The 8116-nt window shown below is 31.4% G+C and overlaps 1 long non-coding RNA gene across 1 annotated transcript; it reads right to left on the minus strand.

Annotated features, from left to right (window-relative positions):
- Window positions 1-998: 998 nt before the first annotated feature.
- Window positions 999-7666, minus strand: LOC143222055 (uncharacterized). The gene is made up of 2 exons (XR_013011973.1): window positions 7411-7666; window positions 999-1710 (listed from the first exon to the last, which is right to left on the minus strand). It is a non-coding gene; the product is annotated as an uncharacterized LOC143222055 (long non-coding RNA).
- Between the last annotated feature and the right edge of the window lie 450 nt (window positions 7667-8116).

Raw genomic sequence — 8116 nt, forward strand, 5'->3', positions numbered from 1 at the left:
TTGATACAACATCATGACAATGAGAAGGTCTAGATTTAACAGTGTTTATACCTAAAAGAAACAGGCATGCAAACAAATAATGTATTTGCTATTTGAAACATTTTACGTAGCCTATTTTCTAACTTTGCACAATCAGTTGTAGCTAAACTAGAGTTTCATTAAGTTAAGAAATATGAGAGTAGACTTTGTTGAAAATGATTCCCAATTAATTATACCAGTCCAGCAGATTTATTGAAATAATAATCTTTTTACATCAATGTGTGCAATGAAGCACCTTTTCTATTATTTTTTTTTCAAACATGATCCATTAATAGGTAAAAGTTGCAGTAATAAATTATGAAAATATTGATAGTAACTTTAATTACATCATTCTTACAATTTGTGTTTCTGTTAAAAAGAATATATATCTTTTATCAATTACAATACCAGAAACTGATCATACAGATTAGGTTATGGATGTATGTGTGTGTGATACATGGATATATGTCTACATGCTTAAAGCCATCTAGAAGTTCTAGGTTGTAACTTAATTTGTGTGTGTGTGTGTGTATGTTTGTGTGTATATACATATATATATATCATGAAAGATATGTAAATAGTATAGTTTGATAGACATCTCAGAGCATAAAATAGGTGTTTTAAAAAGTTTAATTATAACATATCTGTTAAATTTCAAGGCAAGTTGCCTGTTAAAGTTTCCAAAGTTATACTTAATTTCTTTTTGGTTGAAATTATTCATAATAGAAATACATATTTAGTCAATTTTGTAAAGAAATATATTTGTTTTATCTGATAAACATTTGTTTTAAGATATCACTCTATTTATTACATTACCTTTATGAAAAGAAATAAGGAAAATAAATTTGATTTAGTGATATGATGATTTGAAGTTTGTTATTTCAAAATACAAGAAAAATATAACTTATTATACATTATATCTTAAAGTTTACTGTCAATGTTAGTTTATATTATGGTAAGACTTACAACAACAATAAAAGTAGCAATTTGAACATTCATATTCAGAATGTTACTTTTTAATGAACATTCTACATTAGAAACCTTTTTATATGTCATCAACCAAACATCTGACAACTTATAACATAAACTTATTTTGAAGTATTTTTCATGAACATGTAAATGCTGTATCCATTCTTTACATGTTTTTTTAGGACTGAACAAGTCTTGTTTACTTGTGTCTTCACAAGAGTTGTACTTTTGGTTGAGGAGGGCTTGGATCATAGATGGGAGTTAAGAGTTCATCATGCAGTTGGCTGTATTTCCTAAGCCCAAACAAGACTTTTTTTGTATGGTGAGGCAAGTTGAGGATGATATGGTTAACCTTTTTACCATTTTCTGCCTGGGCTGCACAATCCCAATTTGCAGCTGTAAACACTCCCAGACCATTCACAGTCTTCCTGGATGTATGGATGTAGTGCCATAAATATGTTACGTGGATATCTCATAACCTTGTCCAATACACTCCATATTTTTTGCATTCCCATAAAGTGTTTAACTCTCTGACAATTTCAACTCTCTGACAATTTCCCTGTGGGTACATTCCTTCCAGATCCTTTGTCCTCTTCATATTACTTTCCTTCCTGAATGATATCTTAATGTTAATCACCACACCCTTCTCCTTTCACACTTCCAACCCTTTCTTCCCACTGCTGGTGGTTCTTTTGGGCTTAATTTTGAAGTGAAGATTGGGTTCTACAGCACAAAAAGAGTCAATTGTATTAGAAAGCTGTGTTGCACTTGTGTTAATGAAGGGTTGGCACATACATATTTGCATGCTACATTGGAATGATAACACATCAAAACATGTGAAAGAGATTAAAGACTAGTGACAAGTGAAAATTGTATATATAGAGGGCAGTAATGCTCAAACAAAACTATTATGTTATTGTATGAGTGGATGATATTTATTGGAAATATATTTTCAGTGTATAAAAAGTATTATTTCCATATTGCACAAATGTTGGCCACACAAAAATACTTAGTGTAGGTTGTAAGTGGAAATAGTACTTGTAAACTGCACAGTTGAATACATTGTATCAAGTGTATCATATGTAAGTCTTAGTTTTGCAAAGAATAATGAGAGAATATTAATGTACAGTTTAATGCTAACTACTCAAATTTTGGGCCATCAGTAATTAGAATATAAATGCTAAATGAGAGGCAGTGGAGTAAATAATGTAACTGTACAGTAAACATTTAGGAAGCTAATAACATCAGAAACTTAGTTTCAAAACCTGTTGTGAGCTCATCTTAGATAGCTCTTTGTGGCTTTGTACCAAACAACAAAGTGCAAAAGCTTGCAATAACAATAACATTTCTATTTCAGTTGTTTTTACATATATAGTTCTTCTGTTATTTTACTTTACTATATTTATAAGCTACAATTTAAAAATAACTTAGATTTAATTTTATCCTCACAGTTATTTCACCACTGAGAATCGTGGACAGTGTGAGTTCAACTGTGCAGCTAAAGTGAATAAAATGAGAATTCTAAACATAAAACTGTTAGTTAGTTTGATAAGCTATATTGCAAAACCCTAGAAAAAGTCTTGTTTGAAAGATAACTCACCTTGTTATAATACAATGCCATGCCTAACAATTTCCAAAACTACTGAAGAAGAATACCATTGATCATGTTGTTATGTTAACAGAGTGTATAACTAAATGGTATAATCATAATTACATAACTGTTGTGACATTTTGAGATAGGAGAAAGTATTCATTGTATTTGCCATAGCATGATTTAACATTTAAATTCCATTCTCTAAATCCATTGATACATTTATGGTATGGTTAACTGACTTTCTTAACAATTGCTCTGCTAAAATTAAAGTTCATTAAGCATTTCTACTTTTGTCTATCCAGCAACCAATGTGACTCTATGCCTTGTTGTATGTCAATGATATAAATATTTCAAATATAGTTGAAACACTGTTCACAGTATTCTGATGACATTGCTGTATGAAATATTTTCCTCAAACCTCTGCATGCTGCTGCTGAGCTTTAGAAGACTATGGATGAACTAGGTTTTTGGTTCTCCATATGGCATATTATTCTAAATCCCAAGAAAACTGAAACTATTGCTATTTAAACACAAAGTCTGCAAAAGTAATAAAGAAATCAGAAATATTTGATTATATTTATAAAGTAATTTAAATATTTCAAAAAGAAATTAAATCCCTAGGATTCATATTTGATGAACATATAAACCTGGAAAATCCACATTACTTACCTATATGTGTTGACGATGTTAGAAAAACATTTCACATTGACCTTCTGGGTACTTCTTTTGGTTCTGTTAATGAACTCAACCCAGATCATACAGTCTCACAAACATCTAATTCCACAACTAATAACTTTCACTCTTCTTATATCTGTGTTGTTTTCTTCTACCCTATTTATTATCCATTCACTTTATAATTCCTGATTTACAAACCTACCCAAAAGCAATGTCACTGTGACTACTGCATTCTCTATATTACAAGCTTCACCAGCCAACCACTTCTCCTGTAGAGTTTCATTCATTAAAATGTTTAGTCTCCATCTTTTGTTAGTGTCAACTTTCATATTACTTATGTTCAGTTTACATCTTATATTTCATCATATTGTCACATACTTTCTGAAGAAGACAGCAACTTCACTTTTCCTTCCCTTGAACTCCCTTTTTTTATCTGGCCATTCCATTGGCTTCCTCATCCTAGTTTCCGACAACACTCAACTTCAACCAAAGTGTAAATGCTTCAACTATAGTAGGAAGCAACTTGTCAAAAAGTTGTAAAATGTTACTAAGCAATGCACTAGAACATCAACATATTTAATAAATTGTGCGAGAATTCAGAAATTTGTTATGTAGATATGCTAGTGATACATCCTCCAATGACTCAATGGTAAGTCAGGAGGCTTATAACACTAGAAACTTGGATTTGATACCTGTAGTGCACACAGCATGAGTAGCTGTTTATGTAACTTTATGTTTAACAACAAGCAGAAACAGCTTTTAACACCTTAGCATCTCTATTGCAGTTGTTTTTGCATATATATTGCTTTTATTATTTCAGTTTACCATATTTATATCCAGTAACATACAAAATAGAACAGATCCAAATCTGTTACATTAAAAGCACATATCACGATAGGAGCTCATAACAAAATTTCTACCACATATGGATACCAGGTTCTCAAGCATAGCTCTTTAGAAAACACATAACTATATATATTATTAAACACTTCTGACACAATTCTATTAATATTCTATATGACATAACAGTGTTATGGGATAACATGTAATCTGTTGGTCCATCTTTTCTGCACCATAATCTAAACAAAACTAAAAGTATTATAAACAAAAACTTAAAGCTAGCCCTTATCATTCGTATATTCATAAAACTTTCTCTTAAATTGACTTAAATTTACTGCCTCCACAACATCTTAAGGCAACCCATTCCAAAAACCAACCAACCTGTTAAGAAAAACAGAACTGTCTCAGCTGAAGATGACCCTTACCCTGACAAAATATATATTTGTGATCTTTAGTCCTACTATTATCACTGCTAAGCATGAAAAAATGATGCATTAACACTATCAATTCTCTTTACAACCTAAAACATCTCAATCACTTCCCTTCTAACTAATTGTTCCTCAAGAAAAAAATGAGATATTTCAATTTCTATTTGTATGACAACTCCTCCATCCCAGGATACTATTTTAGTAACCCTTTTCTGAACCCTTTCCAACAGTTCAATCTCTTTCCTGAAGTAAGGAGTCCAAAATTATACAGAAGACTTCAAATGTAGCCTTACCAGTAACCTATACAATAAAATAAAAACCTCTTTAGACTCATATTCAATATCATTGTGGGTACAACCTAAAATCCTATTTGCATTGCAACTAGCAATAGCATATTGCTTGAATGGGTTAAGAGACTGATCAACTATTACACCAACACTAAGATCCCTTTCTTTCATGACACTATTAAAGTTATTCCTATCTAAATTATATTTACAATTCAAATTATTATAACCCACATGCATTACTGTGTATTTATTGTAATTAAAACCCATCTGTCATTTATTTGCCCAACTCATAAATCCTTTTGTATGTGAGCAGCATCTTCTTTACATTTGGCCATACTCAAGACCTTAATATAAAGGAAGACTTCTCCTGTTTTCACCTCATTGAAAGAAGAAGCAGATGTTCACAAATTTAAAAAGGAGAACTGACTTATTCCTCCTTAAAAAAACAATAAAAAACAGTCTCTCAGAAATAACATCAATTAAAAAACGTAGACTCTTGGAACACCTTTTTTTCCAATTGTCAAATATTTGGTAAAAAATTTACCATGTTAGCAAACATCCTACTGAAACTATTAAAACCAAGGTTTCTAAATTAACACCTGGGGAAAATATTTAAAACCACTTCCTTTCCTACTACAGAAGATTCCTCTCAAACTAACACTACTGCAAAGAATAATAGGGATCTCATATATTTATTTTACAAGTAATAATGAACTATCTACCCATGCACACCTGCAAATAATAACAGTGACCTCATATATTTTACAAGTATTATTCAACTTCCTACTCATGTTTCCACATGCAGAACTCAAATTGCTTAGGAAGTGTCTCAACTTCTTCCCCCCAAAATAAAATTCTCACTGAATCTGAACTTCTATCAGAACTACACATATTTTCTCAGAAATTAGACTCCATGTACATTTTGACAACAAATTTCTCCTTATTGATAACCAACATACTCTGGTTTTCAAAGAAAAACCCTATTAGACATCTTCATCAAACATAGAATCAAATCCAGAGATTTATATTAAAGCAGTTGAAAATGATATAATACAAACCTAAAAATTTTCCAAATAATGAGACAATAATCTGAAACAAATAAATTAAAAATGTATCTCAGGGCAGCTGGTACAGGTTAACCTGAAGATGGCTTATGAAGGTCGAAATGTTGTCCTCTGCTTTAAATAAAGTTTTAATACCCATACCAGTCATCCTGAGATACATTTTCACTTCAGGTGGATTTCTTGTTATCATGAAATAAGAAATGACTGCTCTTTCTGTGTACAATGGGTATCTTTTCCTTTTTACATTAATATTGCACATAATTAAGGGTTAGAAATTCTGACGCCTCCCCTAAATATTTCCAATTTCGAAAATAACCCAAATAATCCACTTTACCATTTTTGTCGTATCTACAAACATGTTCAAATTTAGCAATGATGGTACTGCAGTGGATATCAAAATGACTCCTAACTATGCCAATATATTTAGGGATCATAGTGAAAACTAGCTCTTACTGCAATGTCCTGTAAAATCTCACATTGGAAATTTTAATAGATGATATTTTTCATTTGGGAAGTTGAGTTTGAACCACTTAAAGTCTTTATTTCTTATGCTAACACCATCCACAAAACTATCAAGTTTACCCTTGATCACTCCTCTGCAGGATACACTACCCACGTGGTTCTTGTATATCAGACTAGCTAAAGAGAATCTAATCTATATGTTTTGAACAATAACATTTTCTCTCACTCACTAGACACCCTGAAAGTTCAAAAATGTATTCCGAGTAATGTTTTGCAGATCTTGAAGACATCTCTTCAAACTGTGAACAGTGATTAAATGAAGATTTTTATAAGAGGTGGAACTCACTTTTGTAATCCACTTTGATATTTAAATCAAAAGATCAGGAACACTAATAATTTGAATCCTCAAGAAGCAGAACTCTGTTCTGGGCCATTGCAGCTTAACTTATAGTTATGAACATCTGGGGCATTGTAAACAGGACTGCTGACATATAACTAATAATTTCAATGTGAAAAAACAATGGTAGTTCCATCTTGGTATTTTAGATATATTGTAGGGTCAGAAACAGTTGGTAATGATTGCTAAGCCAGGTGAATTTGAGAAGGAAGTCATTGATCAGATGTGGTCACAACTTGTTTCAAGAAAAAAGTATAAATACACTTGTGCCCACCAACACCTTCCATCACAGTTATAAATGTCATATGTGAAATAAATTCTAACACCAATTGTTAGAATATTATCTCCAAGATTAAAATATGTGACATTGATAGGGTATACCTGCGATAAACCTATTAGTTTCCTCCAGTGGTTCAGAAGTAAGTCTGAGAACTCACACCATTAATAATTGGGTTTGGATACAGTGGTAGGCATAGCAGAGATAGCTCATAGTATAGCTTTTTGCTTAAACAAATTAATAAAATATATGTTGGCTACTTTAGCTGTATGGTTAAAATGTCAAGGAGAAATAAATGAAACTATGTATCACTAATATTATTTCAAATACAGTGCAACCAAGAATAGAAACAGAACTGTACAGTCATTGTCAGCAGAAAAGTTTCAGTGAATTACTTACTTTTTTTAATGCTAGTGTTTGCCCTAAGTACATGACATTAACCTTGCACCTCATAGATATCAGAGATTTATAAACACAATTCAAACAATTGTGGCAAAAGTTCTTTTCTTGAGTACAAAGGATATAGCCAGTAGTGACATTAAGCACATGTTAAAAAACAGTATCATAAAATCATCATAAGATACAGTTCTTACTAGTGATTACTCTGAAATAAAAAAATAAAAGCTATGTTTCACCATTGACTTTAGCAGGCTAAATGAACTAACCTTATACCAGTCCTTATTGTTTGGTCAGTTCAGGCAATTCCCACTCTACCAATTGAAAAATTTTCAAATTTAGTTATATTTAAGTTCTACATAATTGTTTTTACTAAATTAAACATATTGTGAAAAATACTTCATGCTGATTTCTTTGGTGAAGACAGGCTCAAACTGTTCATATTAAAAGTTGGAATATAATAACAAACATACATTACTTTCCTTTTTTATGAAGATGTACATTGTAACGTACATAGCGAAACTAGTATAAAATTCATGGGAAGCTGTTTGGTATATGACACATACCAGGTGGTCATTTTATTTTCTCTTATAAAAGTGAAAATTTCTTGTTCAACTAAAAGTTGGAAATCTATATATGAGTTTTCGGATGACGCTACTGAACCATGGTCTTCAACTCATGCCAAACGTTTTCAATTGGGTTGAGATCG

The sequence above is a fragment of the Tachypleus tridentatus genome, chromosome 8 (assembly GCF_004210375.1).
Source record: "Tachypleus tridentatus isolate NWPU-2018 chromosome 8, ASM421037v1, whole genome shotgun sequence".
Classification (NCBI taxonomy): Eukaryota; Metazoa; Arthropoda; class Merostomata; order Xiphosura; family Limulidae; genus Tachypleus; species Tachypleus tridentatus.